The 20,485-nt window shown below is 44.6% G+C and overlaps 1 protein-coding gene across 2 annotated transcripts in view; it reads right to left on the reverse strand.

Annotated features, from left to right (window-relative positions):
* The window catches only part of NDST1 (N-deacetylase and N-sulfotransferase 1), a 118,125-nt gene extending 98,615 nt beyond the window's left edge, over window positions 1-19,510 (reverse strand). The window contains exon 1 of one of the 2 annotated variants that reach the window (XM_056516895.1): window positions 19,374-19,510. The gene's annotated coding sequence lies outside the window, so the exon portion shown is untranslated. Of the gene's footprint in view, window positions 1-4,186; window positions 4,334-19,373 lie in introns of those variants that run through there. The other variant, XM_056516896.1, reaches the window with a different exon arrangement.
* Window positions 19,511-20,485: the final 975 nt, after the last annotated feature.

Consider the following 20,485-nt stretch of genomic DNA (forward strand, 5'->3'; position numbering starts at 1 on the left):
CCCCTTAAACTAATCACAGTATGTGGAAGCTGTTTAAACATGTAATGCAGTCACACCTTTTGCTGATTTTACTGAAGTCTTTATCATCCTAAAAAATGCTTTTGCATGGAGTCAGCAACAGTTAGGTGGGCGTGGCCAGGGGTGTGGAGTGCCCCAGGGCGGCCATGCTTCTCTCCTTTACATCAGCGCTGGGACCACTGTGTGATTGACACACCAATCCTAGTGCAAGTACCAAATTACAGATTTTTTTTTTTTTTTATGTTTATAACATTATATCCCAGAAAAAAATGTGTAAAAAGTGTTCAATATCAAAATGGTACCGATACAAACAGCAGATTACGGCCCAAAAAATTAGCCCTCATACATCCCAGTATATGTAACAATAAAAATGTTATAGGGGTAAGGAATTTTTTTCAAAACTTAAAATTTTTTATTTAATTAGTAAAACATGACGGAAACTAAACAAATTTGGTATTTGTGTAATCAGGGCGACCTAAAGTATCAAAATAACATGTAAGTTTGACCACAAGGTGAATGGCAAGAAAAAGAAAAACCCCAAATTTTTCTTTTTTTTTCAGTTTCTCCTCACTAATATTTTTTTTTATGTTTAGGTTGTGTTCAGTTTTAGTCCCTTGAACAAGTAGTTTTTTTCCCCCTAAATTTCCACACCCCTGTATGTATGTATGTATATATGTAAGTAAAGTAGATATATGCAGCACACCAGGTTAACATGAAATAAAATTGTGATTTTATTATCTGATGCAGCAGACAACATTTCGGTGATCTCACATCGCCATTTTCAAGTACCGTATATACTCGAGTATAAGCCGACCCGAGTATAAGCCGAGGCCCCTAATTTCAACCCAAAATCCCAGGAAAAGTTATTGACTCGAGTATAAGCCTAGGGTGGGAAATACATCATCCCCCCCCCTGTCATCATCCAGACCCCGTCATTAACATCCTCATCATCATCACCGCCTGTCATCATCCAGACCCTCATCATCATCACCTGTCATCATCCCCTTGTCATCATCCCACACCCCCCTTCATCATCCCCTTGTCATCATCCCCACCCCCCTTCATCATCCCCTTGTAATCATCCCACACCCCCCCTTCATCATCCCCTTGTCATCATCCCCACCCCCCTTCATCATCCCACACCCCCCCTTCATCATCCTCTTGTCATCATCCGCCCTCAGTGGTTTTCAACCTGCGGACCTCCAGAGGTGTCAAAACTACAACTCCCAGCAAGCCCGGGCAGCCATCGGCTGTCCGGGCTTGCTGGGAGTTGTAGTTTTGAAACCTCCGGAGGTCCGCAGGTTGAAGACCACTGCGGCCTTCGACATCGTCCAGCCCCCTCTCACCCCCTTTAGTTCTGTACAGTACTCGCCTCCGCTCGGCGCTGGTCCGGTGCTGCAGGACTGTCCGGTGAGGAGGTCATCGGGTGGAATAGTGGTTCCGGGCTGCTATCTTCACTGGGGGCGCCTCTTCTCCGCGCTGCGGGCCTGGAATAGAGGGCCTGGACGATGACGCAGAAGTACGTTGGTAATGAACGTACCTCTGCGTCGTCGTCAAGGCAACGTGACTATTCTGGGGCCGGGCCCGAAGCGCTTAGAAGAGGCCTCCCCGGTGAAGATAGCAGCCCGGAACCACTATCCCACCGGACGACCTCCTCTCCGGACAGTCCTGCAGCACTGGACCAGGGCCGAGCGGAGGCGAGTACTGTACAGAACTAAAGGGGGTGGGAGGGGGCTGGATGATGTCGAAGGCTGCAGTGGTCTTCAACCTGCGGACCTCCGGAGGTTTCAAAACTACAACTCCCAGCAAGCCCGGACAGCCGATGGCTGCCCGGGCTTGCTGGGAGTTGTAGTTTTGAAACCTCTGGAGGTCCGCAGGTTTAAGACCACTGCGGGTGGAGAGTTCACTCGAGTATAAGCCGAGGGTGGTGTTTTCAGCACGAAAAATCGTGCTGAAAAACTCGGCTTATACTCGAGTACATACGGTAAATACAAGTGATAAAAAGGGGGTTTAAATACACTCCCCCAATTAGTGAAATCATATAAATTTGCATAATTAGTCACATCATAGAGTTTATAATGATATAAACAATCTAAAATTCATGCTACAGTGCCAATAAAGTATATATACACATACATACATACAGTAAAAGGCAAGTGTGACTCTTACAATCTTAATATACAGTCATGGCCATAAATGTGGGCACCACTGAAATTGTTTAAGAAAATTAAGTATTTCTCACAGAAAAGGATTGCAGTAACACATGTTTTGCTATACACATGTTTGTTCCCTTTGTGTGTATTGGAACTAAACCAAAAATGGGAGGGAAAAAGCAAATTGGACATAATATCACACCAAACGCCAAAAATGGTCTGGACAAAATTATTGGCACCCTTTCGAAACTGTGGAAAAATAAGATTGTTTCAAGCATGTGATGCTCCTTTAAACTCACCTTGGGCAAGGTGCAGGTGTGGGCAATATAAAAATCACACCTGAAAGCAGATAAAAAGGAGAGAAGTTCACTTAGTCTTTGCATTGTGTGTCTGTGTGTGCCACACTAAGCATGGACAACAGAAAGAAGAGAACTGTCTGAGGACTTAAGAACCAAAATTGTGGAAAAATATCAAAAATTTCAAGGTTACAAGTCCATCTCCAGAGATCTAGATTTGCCTTTGTCCACAGTACTCAATATTATCAAGAAGCTTGCAACCCATGGCACTGTAGCTAATATCCCTGGGTGTGGACTGAAGAGAAAAATTGATGAATGCAGGATAGTCCAGATGGTGGATAAGCAGCCTCAAACAAGTTCCAAAGATATTCAAGCTATCCAGCAAGACTATGGGGGAGATTTATCAAAACCTGTGAAGAAAAGTTGTCCAGTTGCACATAGTAACCAATCAGATCGCTTCTTTCATTTTTCACAGGCCTTCGTAAAAATGAAAAAAGCAAGCTGTTTGGTTGTTATGGGCAACTGGGCAAGTTTTCTGCTGCACAGGTTTTGATAAATCTCCCCCTACATTTTGCCAAAATGAACTTGAGTAAGCCAAAATCCTTCTGGGAAAATGTCTTGTGGACAGATGAGACCAAGATAGAGCTTTTTGGTAAAGCCCACCATTCTACTGTTTACCGAAAACGGAATGAGGCCTACAAAGAAAAGAACACAGTACTTACAGTGAAATATGGTGGAGGTTCAATGATTTTTTATTTTTTTTTGCTGCCTCTGACACTGGTTGCCTTGAATGTGTGCAAGGCATCATGAAATCTGAGGATTACCAATGGATTTTGGGTCGCACCAAACATATGTCAAAAAGCACCCAGAAATGGATGGCAACAAAGTGGTGGAGAGTTGTTGAAGTGGCCAACACTGAGTCCAAATCTAAATCCCATTGAACACCTGTGGAGAGATCTTAAAATTGCTTTTGGGAAAAGGCGCCTTCCAATAAGAGAGACCTGGAGCAGTTTGTAAAGGAAGAGTGGTCCAACATACCGGCTGAGAGGTGTAAGAAGCTTATTGATGGTTATAGGAAGCGACTGATTTCAGTTATTTTTTCCAAAGGGTGTGCAACCAAATATTAAGTTAAGGGTGCCAATAATTTTGTCCAGTCCATTTTTGGAGTTTGGTGTGACATTATGTCCAATTAGCTTTTTTACCTCCCTTTTTTGGTTTAGTTCCAATACACACAAAGGGAATAAACATGTGTATAGCAAAACATGTGTTACTGCAATCCTTTTCTGTGAGAAATACTTCATTATCTAGAAAAATGTCAGGGGTGCCAACTAGAGATGAGCAAACTTACAGTAAATTCGATTCGTCACGAACTTCTCGGCTCGGCAGTTGATGACTTTTCCTGCATCAGCTTTCAGGTGCTCCAGTGGGCTGGAAAAGGTGGATACAGTCCTAGGAGACTCTTTCCTAGGAATGTATCCACCTTTTCCAGCCCACCGGAGCACCTGAAGGCTGAACTAATTTACGCAGGAAAAGTCAACAACTGCCGAGCCGAGAAGTTTGTGACGAATTGAATTTACTGTAAGTTCGTTCATCTCTAGTGCCAACATTTATGGCCATGACTGTAAATATATATGCCGATACATAAATAATATCAGCAGATCTACAAATTCATATAAATATATGTAACAATGTACAGGTGTAAATACTAAAATTAATTACCAGTCACGATGTCAGCGGAAACCAACCGACCTCTTGGCGTGAGACCCCAATGTCCGAAAACCCGGGACTCCGCCGGCTCAGGCTGAGAGCCGCTTCCAGGTACAGGGGAGCTATAGCCAATCACATCGGAGCATCTTCCGTTACCATGGTAGAAGGGGAGGAGATATCTCAAGAGCAGTTCAGCATTACTTAGCTCATGTTTGGGACTAACTGCGGATGTCACATGGCATTCAGTGGCTCCATATATCTGTATGACATGCGCAGTTAGTCACAAACATGAGCTAAGTAACGCTGAACTGCGCTTGAGATACCATGGTAACTGACGACGCTCCGTTGTGATTGGCTATAGCTCCTCTGTACCCGGAAGCGGTTCTCAGACTGAGCTGGCTGAGTCCCGGGTTTTCGGACATTGGCGTCTCATGCCACGAGGTCGGTTGGTTTCCGCTGACATCGTAACTGGTAATGAATTTTTGTATTTACACCTGTACACTGTTACATATAGTTATATGAATTTGTAGATCTGCTGATATTTATGGATCGGCATATATAATTATACTAGCTGAGTACCTGCCGTTGCCCGGTTTTTCCTTCCTAATCCTTGTTGTGGAGGAAAATCAACAAAGGAAGAAGCTTTTGACTTCATATCCCGTCCTCATATATTGTTGTCCTATCCCGACCTCCTATCCCGTCATTCCATCCTGTAATATGTGTACCAGGTATTGAAATATCTCCAGCCATACGGAAGTTATGTGGGAACATTTCCCATTGACTTGTATGGGACTTTAAACATAAACCCCGCCCCTGGCAAATGGGGGCGAGTAAGGGTTAAATCACCTATCCTATGTTTGTTGTTGACATATAAGTAACATGTGGCCAAGTTTCATGTTAATATCTTTAGCCGTTTGGACGTGATGCAGGAACATGCAGATACACACACATTGGGGGACATGTACCAAAGTTTTTACCCGTTTTGAGTTAAAATTTTTGTGCAAAATTTTGCTCAAACTGTTTTTTTGTGTCTTTTTTTGCGCACATTCTGGTGGAGCATTTCCTCCAGATGTGTAGGTTTCGGTGAACCTTGGAGTGACATATTTAGTACGCACTCATTTATTAACTCCGTACATTTATCCGCAGAAATCTTGCACAATGACCATATTTTAAACGCAAGTATAAGCCATCTTGGACTGCACGTAGCAAGATGCTCTAAATCATCGATTACAAGGAGATTACTATGTTCTGCCACCAGTCAGATTATCTCTGGGCTACTTCAAACCTTTCCATGTACCTATTAAAAACAATGCAATGTTTATGGACCGCTTGTGATCACCCCCTCACCCGCAGTCTAACCCCAAACACCGAGATAATACACCGGGTTATAGTGCGGGTGAAATACTTCCCGGCACAGTTCATACTTCAAACTGTGTAAAATTCAAACTCCCTGAGAGCAGGAGATTGCACCTGTGTAGTGTAACCATGGTTACAGCATGGTACAGTTAAGAATATACCACTGTATGTGCAGGGAGGGAGAAGGAGGTACAGCTGTTAGGTTTATGTGTGTGTATGCAGCAGAGGTGAGTGTGTGTATGCAGCAGAGTATGTTATGTGTGTATGTATGTAGCAGAGTTGAGTGTGTGCGTGGTCATGTTTACACAGAATCACACATTCAGCTCTGCTGCATACCCATGTCGCACAATAATTTATGCTACCAGGGTGCCTCCAGCTTTTGCAAAACTGCAACTCCCAGCGTGCCAAGTCTTGCAACTCTTAGAGGCATTCTGGTTGGTAAACACCGATACAGAGGGAAGGGGACAGATTGTTCAGCAAAATTACATATTTTTTAAACCCATTCTGGGGGAGATTCTCAAAAACTACTGTCATTTCTGTTCCAGCGATATTATTCACACCATTTTTTTTTCTCCTCACATTTTCAAAAAGGTCTATTTTGCTGCTTTGAAAATGTGAAAAATTTATTTTTGCACTTTTTTTTATTATTTTTCTTTGCACCAAAATATATATTTTTGTTTCAGCCATATTGTTTTTTTTTTTTTTTGTGCCAAAATTGTACATTTTTGCGCCAACTTTTACATCCAAGAAAATTCTGGTGGAAACATCTCACGAAATATTCCATGATTACTAGTGCCCAGGCAAGCGATAACCGTATAAATAAAACATTTCTGAGCTTAAATGTGAGTGCAGGTGCAGTGACCAAGAAAAAAAAAAATATCTAAAAAAATTTTATAAAATGTTTTGATAATTATTATTTTTTTAAATAATTAATTATATAACACCTCCCCCCCCCCCCTCCCAAAAAAAAAAAAAAACCACAATAAAACAAACCATTTCTCTGCAGCACCCGGCATATTAGACGACCCCCGACTTTTGGGAACATTTTCCAGGGTTGAAAAGTTATCTTATATGCCAGAAAATACGGTAGGTATGTATATGCCTTTTAACCCTTGGGGACTCAGGGTTTTTCCACTTTAAGTTTTTCCCCCTCACCTTTTAAAAATCATAACCCTTTCAATTTTGCACCTACAGACCCAAATGATGGCTTATTTTTTGTGACACCAATTCTAATTTGTAATGAATCCAGTCATTTTACCCAAAAATCTACAGCAAAACAAAAAAAAAAATATTCATTGTGCACAGAAATTGAATAAAAAACACAATTTTGTTACTTTTGAGGGCTTCCGTTTCTACGCAGTAAATTTTTCGGTAAAAATGACACCTTATCTTTATTCTGTAGGTCCATACGATTAAAATGATACCCTACTTATATAGGTTTGATTTTGTCAGACTTCTGAAAAAAATCATAACTACATGCAGGAAAATTTATACGTTTAACATTATCATCTTCTGACCCCTATAACTTTTTTAATTTTCTGAGAATGGGACAGTATGAGGGCTTATTTTTTTGCACCATGATCTAAAGTTTTTATCGGTACCATTTTTATTTTGATCGGACTTTGTGATCGCTTATTATTCTCTTTTTTATGGTCTAAAAAGTGACCAAAAATACACTATTTTGGACTGTGGAATTTTTTTGCACGTACACCATTGACGATATATTTAATTAACAATATATTTTTATAGTTCGGACATTTATGCACGTGGCGATACCACATATGCTTATATTTATTTTTATTTACATGGTTTTTTAAATGGGAAAGGGGGGGTGATTTTAACTTGAGGGGTATTCCAGGTATTGAGGGGTATTCCAGGATAAAAAAAAAATTTTCTTTTTTTTTATATATCAACTGGCTCCAGAAAGAAAAACCGATTTGTAAATTACTTCTATTAAACAATCTTAATCCTTCCCAATAATTATCAGCTGCTGAAATTGAGTTGTTCTTTTCTGTCTGGCAACAGTGCTCTCTGCTGACATCTCTGTCTCGGGAACTGCATATAAAGTAGAAGAGGTTTGCTATGGGGATTTGCTACTACTCTGGACAGTTCCCGAGACACTTGTCATCAGAGAGCACTTAGACAGAAAAGAACAACTCAACTTCAGAAGCTCATAAGTACTGAAAGGATTAAGATATTTTAATAGACGTAATTTACAAATCTGTTTAACTTTCAGTAGCCAGTTGATATATAAAAAACTGTTTTTTCCTGAATAACCCCTTTAACTATTTTTTTCCAATGTTATAGCCCCCATAGGGGACTATAACATGCAGTACATTGATTGCCAGCACTGTTTAATGCAAAGTCATAGCATTGCATTGATCAGTGTTATCGGTGATCGATTGCTCAAGCCCGAATCTAAGGCTTGGAGCAATCGCCGATCGGACGTGTGGGAGGCAGGTAAAGGACCCTCTGCTCGCATCCTAGGTGATCGGGACATCATGGTTCCACTGTGACTGTCCTGATCAGCCCAACTGAGCTGCCGGGAATGTTTTTTTTTTTTTTTTTTTTTTTACAGTTTAGACGCTACGATCAACTTTGAACACCATGTGTAAAGGCTTAAAGGAGTCCTCTGGTGCAGAGTACTCCTGCTCCAGGCTGCAAAACAAATGAAAATAAACCATCACTCATCTTCCTGGGTTCCCGCAGAGCACCACTACAGCTGATCGGTCCTCCGGTCCATCTTCTTCATACTTCCGTGTGAACAAAGAGTCACATGGCGTTCAGCCTATCGCCGGCCGCCGCCATATTCTGCCTCGGCCCATAATAGGCTGTTCACACGGAAGTATGAAGAGGATGGACCGGAGGACCGATCAGCTGTAGTGGCACTCCGCGGGAACCCAGGAAGGTGAGTGATGGTTTTTTTTGCAGCCTGGGCAGGACGGAGCAGGAGTACTCCTTGAGGGTGCATTCCCACGTGGCGTATTTTGCTGCGTATTTGCTGCTTATTTGGTGCTGCGTATTTTCCTACCCATTGACTTCAACAGGGAAAATAAAATACGCAGCAGCAAATACGCCGTGTGGGAACGTACCCTTAATAGCCTTCAAACAGTCAGGTCAGTTAAGCTGGGACATCCATATGACAGAGGCCACGTTCTGTATGGGGGTAAACCCAGAATTACTACTTCCAGACATCACCTGCAGCTGCACTACCCGTCTCCGGCACATTCCATGTATAATGCACATGTGCCTCAGGCAGCTAATGACTACGGCAGAATCGGCTCAGCCCATCAGAAGTCTCGCTCTCCCTAAATAACTCACCTTGTGCTTCCATCTGGTGCCGGAGATATCCAACACAGACAATGCACCGATACCTCGCTCTCCCCAGAAGAAACCCAGTCCTGCGCTTCTATTATTCTTCATAATAGCCTCAGCAAATGGCTTACAAAGCTGGAAAAATTGTTAGTCACGTCACCGCCGGACCAGCAATGCTTTGCAGTAAAAGGATTTAAATGTCATAATTGCCTCTGGGATGCAAAAGCATTAAATTTCATAGAGAGCGCTTCTAAACAGCGCCGGAGTCTCACAAGGTCTGTGCCGAGCGCCGCTGTCACCGCCAAACACTGTCACTTTTTGACTGAGACACAAATTATCATCCTTTATTTAAACAGAGCAAATATATTCAGCGGCGGCAGCGTACATTGAAGAACAATACACGGGAGACGCAGACAAAGAAGTTTATAGAGGATTCGTACATGAGGTGTTGGCTGGGATTGTGACAAGCGGAGGCAGGGGGCACTTACTTAATTGGTGACAGTTTGCCGAATGATGGATATATTTGATTTTTTTTCTCCTTTTTTCGTGCAAAATATATTATCATAAGGAATCTCTTTTGTTCCTTTAGAATACGGCAAATCTCTATGGAAATTCTTATCTGTATAGAAAGCTTAAGATTGTATAGCAGGCTTTATATTTAGGGATCCGAATTCCAGAGCTGCAGTGAAGACTGATACAGAAGCAGTAAAATGGGATCTACCGGACAAGTATGAAGAATACCGGGGGGGGGGGGGGGGGGTTTAACTACCTGATTCTCTTCTTCTTGGTAAGATAAGGCAGTATCAGAGGTGTCTCCTCATTCAGAACACAAAGGTTCGGCTAAGGCCCCTTTCACGCTACAGGTATCATCCTGTAAAAACCTCCGTTATTGCTCCCGGCAAAAAGTCCTGAAAACTAGGGATCGACTGATTATCGGTTTGGCCGATATTATCACGATTTTGGACATTATCGGTATCGGCAATTACCTTGCTGATAATGCCCCGCCTCCCCGGCCAGAGACCACCACCACTGCCTCCCCCGTCCCCGGTTTTATAATGACCTGTTCTCGGGGTCCGCGCTACTTCTGGCTCCTGCACACTGCGCAGCGCAATGACGAGTGACGTCCTCAACGCAACGTCCCCGTCAGTGCGCACAATGACAGCTCAGGACGCCGCCGGAGCCAAGTAGCGCGGACCCCGGGAACAGGTAATTATAAAACCCGGGGATGGGGGAGGCAATGGGGCAGCGGTGGTGGTTGGACTAGGGAGGACCCCAAGATAGGCAAGGGGAAAAGAAGCGGTGGCGGCGGAGGTCTCTGGCCCCGCAAAAGCCGCTGCAGTTCCTTGATTTAAAGCACCCGCTTTAAATCATTGATCTGCGGGGCCGGGGGTGGGGGGTGTGTGGTAAATAGCCGATAACTTATACCGGAATATCGGTATAAGTTATTGGCTATCGGCCTGAAAGGTCGCAGATTATCGGTATCAGCCCTAAAAAAAAAATATAAAAATAAAAATCGATATCGGTTTATCCCTACTGAAAACGCCCATCAAAAAATCCCATTCATGTCAATGGGATTTTTTTGAACATACTTTTGTATCAGGCATGTCCGTTTTTACTAATGTCCGTTATTTTTGCCGACACCAAAGACGGTGCAAGCACAAATTTTTGGTCCGGCAAAGATAATGGTGAAAAAACGGCCGTTAAAATTTAACATTGAAGTCTATGGGCAACGGATGTCAAAAAAAATAAAAATAAATACGTTATCCATTATTGTCCATTTTTTTTACATCCGTTTTTTGTACTGAGCATGCTCAGTACAGCTTTACTAAAAAGGGTTAAAAACCTGATTTAAAAAAAACTGGTAATAACAGATGATAATGGATGAACTACATCAGGTTTTTTAAGGAAAAAAAAAACATCAAAAATAATGGATGGTGGTCATCAGTTGTCATCCGTTTTTACCAGTTATTGCATCCTTTTTTTCATCCGTTATTGTAAAATAACGTCAGTAAAACAGCAGGATGATACCTGTAGTGTGAAAGGGGCTTAAGACTGGGGGAGAGAGCTATTGGCTGAACAGCTATCTTCTTTATTAGCAATAGAGATCAGAGAATTTTAAAGGAACACTCGAGGCAAAACAAACTCATGTTCAGGGTCTGAGGGGGCGGGGCATGACACAAGTATTCACAGTCCCTGAGATAAGTATAGCACAGCATATCAGTTCTGCCTGGAGTGCTCCTCTAACAGGCTTCACATAAGACGATAGCTCAGGAACTAAATATTCCCATAAATTTCTCAATTAAAGGGGGGATTTCGACTCGGACATTAATAACTGTAGACTACAATATAGCTAAAGATTACACTGTAGGCCATCTCTGCATCCTGTCAGTAGCCATTTGTGACTAATGTTGGCCATAGAGTAATTGTGATGACCAATTTGTTCTTTGTGTAATCCCATCTGTTAGCAGTCTGAAATTGGCAGTAAGTGTTCAATTTCCTACAGTGCCCCCACAGGTGGAATTAAGTATTACACTGTGCTCGAAATAAAATAAAATAAAAAGCCTGTATTTAAAAATGCCAAACCCAACAAGAATATTCGTTTTCAGCTTCACCAAACCATGTTTGCCAGTAGTCCCAGTTTTAGTGGGACAAACACGAAAACCTAACCACAATAGGGTGCAGTTACTGTAAACCTTACAAAAAAGTGGCTGTTTTAGAGGCGCTCCGGATGCAAGGTTTAAAAAGGTCCCAAGTTTGATAGATATTGTTAAAGGTGTACTCCGGTGCTTAGACATCTTATCCCCTATCCAAAGGATAGGGGATAAGATGCCTGATGGCGGGAGTTCCGCCGCTGGGGACCCCCGTGATCTTGCACGCGGCACCCCGTTTGTAATCAGTCCCCGGAGCGTGTTCGCTCTGGGACTGATTATCGGCGACTACAGGGCGGGCGGCGTGTGACGTCACGCCTCCGCCCCCGTGTAATGTCAAGCTCCGCTCCTCAATGCAAGCCTACATGAGGGGGCGTGATAGCTATCACGCCCCCTCCCGTAGGCTTGCATTGAGGAGCGGAGGGTGACATCACACGGGGGTGGAGGCGTGACGTCACACGCCGCCCGCCCTGTAGTCGCCGGTAATCAGTCCCAGAGCGAACACGCTCCGGGGACTGATTACAAACGGGGTGCTGCGTGCAAGATCACGGGGGTCCCCAGCGGCGGAACTCCCGCCATCAGGCATCTTATCCCCTATCCTTAAGATAGGGGATAAGATGTCTAAGCACCGGAGTACCCCTTTAAGTTTGCCATACATGTTAAAGGGGTACTCCGCTGCCCCTTTGTTCGGAACATTTTGTTACGAATGCTTGGAGCGGGCAGCGGGGGTTGCGATGTCATGACCATGCCCCTCATGACATCACACCGCGCCCCCTCAATTCAAGTCTATGGGAGGGGGTGTGGTCTCCCATTGACTTGCATTGAGGGAGCGTGATGTGCCGTCATGAGGGACGTGGTTGTGACGTCACGACCACTGCCGCCAGCACACATCGTTTTGCAAGAACACTGGGAGCTCCACAGAGATTGCGGGGGTCCCAGCTACAGGACCCCCACGATCAGACATCTTATCCCATAGCCTTTGGATAGGGGAAAAGATGTCTAGGGGCGGAGTACCCCTTTAGGCATCCATATGGAGAAAAAAAAAGTATATGCTGCAATCAGATGCCATCTATGCCAGCCAGATCTAGACATTCACTGGTGGCATTTATAAAGAGAACAGGATCAACAGTGATGTATAGAGAGACCATACCGTGCAACTGTCACATGGCGATATGGTAACGGGGATATACAGCCATACCATTGGCTGTATCTCAATAAAAAAACAAAACAAAAAAAAGGCTTTATTCAGCAGTCATGAACAGTCAAAAAAGGTGTGGCCAGTGGTTGGCAGTGCCCCAGGGCTGCCATGCCTCTCTTCCCTTAAGTCATCCCCATGCCACTGTGTGATTGGCACACAGGTCCCCCACAGACGCGCTGTTGTGCTCACTCCGTCTCTAGTGTTGGGTTTTTTTCTACGCATTGCCGGCTATTGTATTCTTCCTGGAGCCGCACATGTCCGCGCAGAGAGTGAGCACCGTAATACTGAGAAGCAGCGCATGCATGATGGACCTGTGTGTCAATCACACAGCAGGGATGGGGTGACACTGCAAAACCCCTGTCCACACCTCTCTGACTCTTCATGACTGCTGAATAATGTCTTTTTATGAAGATAAAGTCACAGAATAAACAGCCAAACGTATAGCTGCAATAACAGTACGGACAGTTATATATGCCGATTTCATGTGAAAGTTGCGCTTTAAAGCATGCCAAGCATACCAGAAGGCCAGAGCACCATATGGTTTAAAGGGGTACCCGCTCTTGATGTCACATCACGCCCCCTCAATGCAAGTCTATGGGAGGGGGCGTGACGGCCATCACGCCCCCTCCCATAGACTTGCATTTAGGGGGCGTGGTCGTGACATCACAAGCGGGTGTTGCTGTGACGTCAAGAGCCTCCGGCGCTGCACCCAACGCTCTAAACGAATGCCGGGTGCAGTAGGGAGATCGTGGGGGTCCCCAGCGGCGGGACCCCAGCAATCAGTCATCTTGTCCCCTATCCTTTGGATAGGGGATAAGATGTCTAGGGGCGGAGTACCCCTTTAACATGTGGTGTAACTGGGTATATAGGGTATGTTCAGGGCCATGCCCACAAAATTATCAAATATGGTAGTCTGTCAAGTCTCTTTTAATCGCTCAGTAGTCAAAAGCTGGCATGGCTGGGTAACAAATGAAACAAATGAGAGAGTACAGAGGACAGGTGAGACATCCCCTCTAAGGAAGGTTCCCTTTCTCCCTTGTAGAGTGGATTTTCCAAACCTGTCACACAAGGGTCCTAATAGATGGCATGTGACCAGATGGCATGTGCTTTTGATTTGCAATGATGTGTAATCCTAAGAATTGGGAGGTCAAGTCCCTTATTCCTGGTGACGAGTAGGCCGCAAGGTTACAGAGGATTAGGCTAGAGCTTCAGGGTGACTCCGGTTGTGTCACATGTAGATTCCATTGTTGCACTTTGATATCACAAGCAAATGACTGTGAAGGTGGCTGTGGTGCGACATACAACCTATGGTACTGGTATCCAAATCCGAATTTTAGGTCGCAGGTAGAACGAGACTCTGGAAGCATGGGGGAGATTTATCAAAACCTGTCCAGAGGAAAAGTTGCCCATAGCAACCAGATTACTTTCATTTTTTCAAAAATGAAAGAAGCGATCTGATTGGTTGCTATGGGCAACTCAGCAACTTTTCCATTAGATAGGTTTTGATAAATATCTCCTATGGACTTCAATGATAGTCGCATGTAACCAACTCATTTGCGACATGTATATACTGTATTTTTTTTAACATAATGAGTGCTGAAATAACTAAGGCTGTGTTCACAATCGCCATTTGGACATCAGAATAAGATTAAACTAAAAATAACCTACAGCCATCGACTTCAACTGAACATCTATTTTACGTTTTGCATCTTATTTTACAATCTGACGTAAACATAGGCCGAACTGCATCCTAAAATAAATGCAGATAAGATGCACAGATTTCTTGGTTGGCAACTTCATACTAACGAAAGTCAGTGTAGCCCTATAGGTTCACTTTACACGAAAGACAAGTATAAAAATGATTTATTTATACATGCACATATATATATCTCATCACATGAAATCCTAGGTATCACTAAATCCAGGATTTGTTTTATCTGACTATGCTACAGGGGCTGTAAAGTTAGTGTAGTTCATAATATAGTGTGTGTACCTGTGTGTGACGGTTTTCTCACAATCCTTCTGTGATTATCACCCCAATTTTATTTTGAACAGTATACAAAATTACTCAGGTCTCAGGATTTCCCAGGTTGCAGTGCATCAAGACCTGACATCACTAGTCAGGTGATCAGAGGGAGTCTGTCCTGCTTCTATGGGTGGAGCGACCGCTGGGTGGGAGAGAGTTCATTTTGGAACAGCTGTAGGCTCCCTGATTAGGAAACACTGGTGTATTGCATTGAAGGGATCACAGGTGTTTTTAATGGGTGGGGTGGCTGATGTGTGGGAGGGAGGAAAGTGACCTCATACTTACAAACTATGGGATGTGTAGCTTAGAGAACGAAATTTAACAGGAAATACCCAGTTCTGGCAGGTATGTACTACTAAAGTTACCTCTTTAAAAGGAAAACTGTCAGCTTGCTCCCCCCACACTAACCAGGGGTACAACGAGAGTCTATGGGAAGGGGGCGCCACCGCTGTCACGCCCCCTTCCCATAGACTTTGGTAGAGGGGGCGGGCGTGACGTCACAAGGGGGCAGGCGAGACGTCACAAGGGGGCGGGCGAAGCCCGCACACAGCGTTCGGAGTAATGAACTTCCGGACGCAGTAAACGGAGCTCCGAAAGTCAGGGCAGCGCACAACCCCTTTAAGGCTACAGTCCTACGTAGCACCTACGCAGCGTATTTCACGCTGCGCAGTGGGAAATGCACTGCGTATTCTCTGTTGAGCATACACAAGGCTACCCGGCGGCAGTGCTGTGTATTCAGTGAGGTTTAGAGGCATGGCCACGTGCCAGCATAACCGTGACACGAGGCCACGCCTCCAAACCTCACTGAACACACAGGACTGCCGCCAGGTAGCCCTGTGTGTTTGCTCACGGGAGAATACGCAGCGCATTTTCCGCTGCACATCTGTTTTTGTGCTGTGTAAAATACATTGCATAAGCGCTTTGTGGGACCAAAGCTTTACGATACGTTCCCAGGTGCGTATTTTCTGCCCATTGACTTTAATGGGTAACAAAATCTGCTATAGCAAATCTGCAGCAGAAAATATACACGTGTGAACCGTACCCTAAAACTGTAACTGTCTATTGGCCCTCAATTATACTAATGTATCTCACACATCTAGAATATAACTAATGCATCTCATACATCATATAACTATATAGTGTATCTCACACAGTGAGGTCTCATAATTTGCACGCAATATATATATATATATATATATATATATATATATATATATATATATATATATATATATATATATATATAAAAAAAAATGATAATAAATGGTCGGACCTACGTGTTCAATGACTAGGAATTTTGACAGCCAAAAGGACATGAGCAAATACTGTACAAGTAGAGGCGGAGAAGGGTGTCACTAATGCTCATTCTCAGAGACTACCCCTGAGGGCGAGTTTTCCTTATATTACAAACCTTTTCACAAGGGTGAATAAAATTTGCAAGTCTATCACCTTCTAATCCCCGCTTTACTCGGTAATGAATTGCACTGCGCATAGATTACAAAGGGGGGGGGGGGGGGCGCTATAAAACCTAGGGGCCCTTTACAACTCTTCAAGAGGCAATAGTAACCTTCTACTAGCGATAGTCCAAGAAATCATTGGCATACATTAAAGTGGGGCACCATAGGAAGATTAAATTTAGGTTGCTATGGCGCCCAAGTAAATCCATAGACCCAATTTTCCACTGCAATTCTCTTCACCCAAAATGTGAGATGGTACCAACCAAAGCTGGTTCCCCTCTCTAAGCGCCCCACATGGGCTTCCGTGGCATGGATGCCCTTGGCTCCAAAACATTCCTAAGCACTCTAACCCCTGGGATTTGTCCATATAGCAACAAAACGAACACTGGCTATAATTTTCCACCAGTCCTATGTGGAAAAAGTTACAAAACTGGAGCATAGTAAAGAAAATATAAGTCCCTGAATGGCCCACTTTCTTCACGTCTTAAAATTCTACCTCCTACAAGGGTAACAACCAAACATGGCAGCCATTAGAGAGCCCACAGAGGTTGTGACTCTGGGCCTTCTACCTTGATATACAGAAATACTGCTCCCCACCTTTTCTAGCCTACTACACTTTGTATGTCCAGCATATCATAGACCAGTACTTCCCAACCAGGGTGCCTCCAGCTGTTGCAAAACTACAACTCCCAGCATGCCCGGACAATGCTGGGAGTCGAAGTTTTGCAACAGCTGGAGACACACTGGTTGGGAAACACTGTCAGACAGAACAGCTCTCGGACCAGTTGACTGGTCACTATCTAATAGTGGTTGCCAGGTCTTTGACACTGCTTATCTTAGTAACGCAAAGAATCAGATAAGCAAAGATCTAACCCATCCTTAACCTGATGCCCCCATTGTAGACATCAAAGGACAAATGGGATCCAAAGCCATTAGATTGCTGGCAAATAGGGAATCCAAAATCTGGTGTCTATAGCCATCTTTAAGGGGTCTCCTAATGTGGACATGCTATGTCTGATCGATGCAGGTCCCACCTCTAGGACCCCTACCAACATGTAAAACAGGGGTCCTGTGGATATGCCATAGATGTCCATGTTAGGTATAGCCCCTAAAGTGCCAGTGTTCACCGTAATTCACCAAAGATCAACACGAGCGGTGCTATGGATCCTGTGCATGTACCTTTTGATACATTTCAGAGTTATTGTGGTCTTAAAGGGGTATTCCAGGAAAAAAAACTTTTTTTTTTTTACATATCAACTGGCTCCGGAAAGTTAAACAGATTTGTAAATTACTTCTATAAAAAAAATCTTAATCCTTCCAATAGGTATTAGCTTCTGAAGTTTTCTGTCTAACTGCTCAATGATGATGTCACGTCCCGGGAGCTGTACATGATGGGAGAATGGGACATGACATCATCATTGAGCAGTTAGACAGAAAACAACAATAACTCAACTTCAGAAGCTAATAACTATTGGAAGGATTAAGATTTTTTAATAGAAGTAATTTACAAATCTGAAGCTAATAACTATTGGAAGGATTAAGATTTTTTAATAGAAGTAATTTACAAATCTTTTTAACTTTCCGGAGCCAGTTGATATATAAAAAAAGTTTTGGCCTGGAATACCCCTTTAAACATAGGTGACCACCAGCAGTTGTGATACCGCCCATAGTCAGAATCACCCGTGTCCCACAAATACATCAAAAATAAACCTGGACTGTACCTCTACATAACAATGGAAAGTCGTACACTAAGCGGGTCACAACCTCATGAGCGCTAAGATGGTCTATAGTGGCGGTCACCAGTAAGGTCTACATAAGGACCTTGGGGATCCAGGAGAACATCAGCCAGCACCTGTAGGTTTCCGAAAATTGCAAAGGTGTGTCCCAGTGATTCCCAACCAGGGTGCCTGCAGCTGTTGCAAAACTACAACACCCAGCATGCCTGGGCAGCCGGTCATGCTGGGAGTTGTAGTTTTGCACCATCTGGGAGGTCCACGTTTGGAGACCACTGTTCTATATAAATGAAGACACATCCAGTGGTCAGACCCCCTTACCAGGGAAACGGGTACCTGTGCCCAGCAAAAAGCTCCAGCAGATCTGGCATAAGGTTAGCTGTATACTATGTCAGGGCATGCTGAGAGTTGTAGTTTTGAAACAGCTGGAGGCACCCTGGTTGGAAACCACTGGTGTATCCTCTAGTGCCGCTGGTACCCCCATAATTTACTCTCTACAATCAGTGGTCTCTAAACTGTGGGCCGGAGATTCTGGTACCTGTGCCCAGCAAAAAGCTCCAGCAAATCTGGCATAAGGTTAGCTGTATACTATGTCAGGGCATGCTGGGAGTTGTAGTTTTACAGTACCCTGATTGGCATATCCTCTAGTGCCACTGATACCCCAATGATTCACTCTTTACAATCAGCGGTCTCCCAACTGTGGGCCTCCAGATGTTGCAAAACTAGATTAGGATATAGGCACCTACTGGTACCTGTGCCCAGCAAAAAGCTCCAGCAGAAGTGGCATGTACGCCATACATAATTTTGAGAACCCAGGACTACTATTAATCTCTATGGCGAAGGGGGGTCCCATTCATTTATGTCTCCTGGGGGGGTATGCCTGTTACATTGAGGGCACAGGCAGCAGGCAGGGGGCACTTCACTGATGTAATAGAAGGATTAATGGGGGGCAGAGCCCCTAACCCTAAACTTCCTAGGCCTGTGTTTCCCAACCAGGGTGCCTCCAGCTGTTGCAAAACTACAAATCCCAGCATGCCCGGACAGCCAAAGGCTGTCCGGGCATGCTGGGAATTGTAGTTTTGCAACAGCTGGAGGCACCCTGGTTGGGAAACATTCCTAGGCTGACAGCTCTGCCCCATACATTCTCCTCAGGCCTCCCCCAGGCACAGCTCCAGGGCTCCAGCCTGTAGCCAGAACTTTATCCCCAGGATGTGGCCTATGTGCCCCCCTCACCTGCCCAGTCCCATCAAGGCTGAGACAAACAACTGGTGCCACACGTGGAGGCTTCTCCCCCCACTACTGCTGAGACACATGCCCCTCTCTCCGTACAGCGAGGGTTACATTCATATACAATGTATCAGATCTGCAGCACTGCTATATATAGCCCCACACTGTAAACATATACATGCACTGCCAGCCTGCCCCCTCACTGTCACCCCTGCCTGGCACATCCGGTGCCACCTTACCTGCACTGTCCATGGCTGTGGATCTCCTGGGCCCCGATCCCTGGATCCCTTCCCTGTGCAGGGAGAAGGTTTCTCAAGCTGCAATAGAGGGAATCCAGCGCCTGCAACACAGCTCCAGAGAGGGAGGGAAGGGGGAGGAGGAGAGGCTGAGAGGAGGGGGAGGTTAGCAAACCCTTCACAAAGGCTGATTCACATTAACCCATGCTGTGCTGCAGAGTTGGGAGTCCACCCTGCTGCTTCATGGAGGGCTCATCACACCCTACCTGCCATCCAGTGCCCATCTACTTCTACCAACATTCCCTCACCTGCTACCTACAATGATAACCCTTATATGAATAAATCCCTGCCATTGAATGCTTGCATGGCACGCCAGGCACTGCCACCATATAGTGGTCGATGGCGACAGGCTGGCGTCATGTAGAAGCATGTCCGATCACATACAATGTCAATAGTTTATAATTAGTTTATTGATATGTCCGTCAGCGTTTTACTGTAGAAAAGGCACCGAAGGGAAACTGATGGGGATCCCATTCATTTAAATGGGACAGTTCACATTCATCCGGCATCTCAAATTGGGGGCCTGATGGTTGGACATGTCACACTAGTACCTACATCCCCCCCATCCAGGGTTCAGAAATAATGGGCGCCTGATGCTAAACTAAATCAGGACCCTAGGCAAGCAACCCCCCCCCCCCCCCCCCCCCACACACACACACAGCAGTGTTCCCCCCACATTAGGTAGGCAGCATAGTTCCCCCACATTAGGTAGGCAGTATAGTTCCCTCACATTAGGTAGACAGCATAGTTCCCCCACATTAGGTAGGCAGTATAGTTCCCCCCACATTAGGTAGGCAGTATAGTTCCCCCACATTAGGTAGGCAGTATAGTTCCCCCACATTAGGTTGGCAGTATAGTTCGCCCACATTAGGTTGGCAGTATAGTTCCCTCACATTAGGTAGACAGCATAGTTCCCCCACATTAGGTAGGCAGTATAGTTCCCTCACATTAGGTAGACAGCATAGTTCCCCCACATTAGGTAGGCAGTATAGTTCCCCCCACATTAGGTTGGCAGTATAGTTCCCCCAACATTAGGTAGGCAGTATAGTTCCCCC

This window comes from Hyla sarda, chromosome 4, assembly GCF_029499605.1.
Source record: "Hyla sarda isolate aHylSar1 chromosome 4, aHylSar1.hap1, whole genome shotgun sequence".
Taxonomy (NCBI): domain Eukaryota; kingdom Metazoa; phylum Chordata; class Amphibia; order Anura; family Hylidae; genus Hyla; species Hyla sarda.